The sequence below is a fragment of the Microtus ochrogaster genome, chromosome 17 (genome assembly GCF_000317375.1).
Source record: "Microtus ochrogaster isolate Prairie Vole_2 chromosome 17, MicOch1.0, whole genome shotgun sequence".
Taxonomy (NCBI): Eukaryota; Metazoa; Chordata; class Mammalia; order Rodentia; family Cricetidae; genus Microtus; species Microtus ochrogaster.
In genome coordinates, this window is record NC_022019.1 from 15,548,129 (window position 1) to 15,550,785 (window position 2,657).

Genomic DNA, 2,657 nt, shown 5'->3' on the forward strand with positions numbered 1-2,657 from the left:
TGGAAATAAATGATAAGAAAAGAGGAGCCCGTGAGTATGGGCATTCTGTCTTTTTGACTGTCATGACGTAAGTAATTTAGCTCTGCCATACTTTTATGGTGACTGAAATCCCTGAACTGTGAGCCAAAATGAATCCATCTTGGTTTTTCAGGTACTCTGTCACAGAGACAAAAGTGGTTAACACAGACAATTGTTAAGTAAGGTGATTACAGTTAGTGTTCCTGACCATGTGGGCCAGCAATGTTGGAGTCTTGTGAACAGAACTTAACAGGAGAGAGACCATAGGGGATAGAAATGGAGGTAGGGCTTCCTATGACTTCTAGGGTTCCTATCTTACAGCCACAATGAACCCCTGCACCAGACACGGGCCTGTGGGACCTGATGCTTGCTTTGCTGGGTTTTGGCCTTGCTCTGCTCTGCCCTTCCCCTCCCTCCTTCCCTCCTTCCCTCCTTCCCTCCTTTCCTCCTTCCCTCCCTCCCTCCCTTCCTTCCTACCATCCCTCCTTTCTATATGTATGTGCAAGTGTGTTCTATTTGTGTGTGTGTGTATGCATGCACGCACACACACACAAGCACATGAGTGTAGGTGCTCATAGAGGCCAGAGAACATCAGAGCCTCTAGCTTGGGAGTTACAGGTTAATTTGTAAGCCACCTGATAGAGATTCCAGAAATCAGATTTTGTTTCTCTGGAAAAGTAGAAAGCCCTCTTAACCACTGGGTCATGTCTCCAGACCTTGGTACCCTTTCTTATCCCTCAGCTCTCTCCTTTTGGAATGATAACATTAATTGTATGCTATTTTATATTGGAGGTGTATAATTTTCTTTCTTTTTGTTTTCCACAAGCTAAATGCTGGCCTTGAGTCTTGAAGGGAACTTTGAACTTGGGGGTTGAACAATTTTGAAACTGTAAAGACTATGGAGACTCCTGGAGGTGAGCTAAACAAATCTTGAATTATGAGAGGGACATGAGCCCGTTGGGGGCTGGGGTGATATATTATGATATAAGATGATGTACTGGGCTCTTCGCCTTTCCTTCGCCATCGTGCGCCACCTGCCCGCCTAGCCTTCTCGCCATATCTTCTCACAAGACTTTCAGAATCAAGCGATTCCTGGCTAAGAAACAAAAGCAAAATCGTCCTATTCCTCAGTGGATTCGGATGAAAACTGGCAACAAAATCAGGTACAACTCCAAGAGAAGACACTGGAGGAGAACGAAGCTGGGCCTGTAAGGAGTCAACAATGAATGGCAAAACAATTAATGATGAATCGTGATCCTTGATGAGTGTTATAAGATGAAGTTCAACATTTTCAATCTGGAGACTTGATTATGTTTAAGTTGGGAGTGGTTTCTCCAGTAATAAAATGTAGAACCTTTAAAAAAAAAGATGATGTACTGGGATGATCAGTTGACAAGGAATGCATTTCTGATGGCTAATCTTGCTTGTCAGTTTCATTGGATTCAGGCATGTCTAGGGATTTAGGTAAAACTCCTTTCTAGTCAGGCAGTGGGGGCACACACCTTTTATCCCAGCACTTGGGAGGCAGAGGCAGGCATTTTGTGAGTTCAAACCAGCCTGGTCTACAGAGTGAGTTCCAAGATAGGCAGGACTACACAGAGAAACCCTGTCGTGAAAAACCAAAAAGAAAAAAAAAAAAACCTCTTTTCTAGGCATCTCTGTGAAGATTTTCTAGAACACTGTATACAGAATAAGTAAATTCTTGGGGAAAAAAAAGAAACTTAATCCCACAGGCATATGTCTATGCTATTTGGAGGTCAAGGAAGCCTTTGGACAATAATTAGGGTTAGGTGGGGTCACAACAGTGGGGCCCACATATGCCATTTATGGCTTCATGAGACAAAAGGCTCAACAAGCTTACGCTAACCATGTGATACCTGCTGCCATATTATGATGCAGCAAGCAGACGTTTACCAGTTGTTGAGGAAAATGCTGTCCTGCGCTCTTGAACTTCCTAGTGCCCAGAATCACGAGGTAAATAATCCTCTATGCCTTGTAAAGTACCTAGGCTCAGGTATGCTGGGATAGCATTGGAAAACTGATTACAATAATGTTGTTCAGGCCTTGTAGCCAGTATGAGCTTTTGGGAGCCATTATGAATGGACTGATGTCTTTCTGTTTCTTCTGTCATATAAGCCATATGCATGGATTGATGTCTTTCTGTTTTTTCTGTCATATGAGCATTGCTGTCCTCCAGAGATGCAGCTGCAAGGAGCCATCTTACTGTAACTCCTAGACCTTGAACCAAGAACTTAAAGAAATTACTGTTTTGTATATCATTATGTCTTTGTTATTTTTATCACAGCATCACCAATAATCCAGGAAAAATGTTCAATTACTCATTTGTTTCTTTGACATATTTTGCATACAATATTTAATTATAAGAAATTTCTCCTCAGGAGGCAGAGGCAGGTGGATATCTGTGAGTTCAAGGCCAGCCTGCTCTACAAGAGCTAGTTCCAGGACAGGCTCTAAAGCTACAGAGAAACCCTTGAAAAAACAAAGAGAGAGAGAGAGAGAGAGAGAGAGAGAGAGAGAGAGAGAGAGAGAGAGAGAGAGAGATTTTTTTCTTATAAAATAGACTAGTAGGCATTTACTGCCTAAGGAATCAAAATGAGAAATATTCTTATGAATATTTT

At 42.1% G+C, this 2,657-nt stretch overlaps 1 pseudogene; it reads left to right on the plus strand.

Moving 5' to 3' along the window:
- Positions 1–1,011: 1,011 nt before the first annotated feature.
- On the plus strand, positions 1,012–1,277 carry LOC101995448 (annotated as a pseudogene).
- Positions 1,278–2,657: the final 1,380 nt, after the last annotated feature.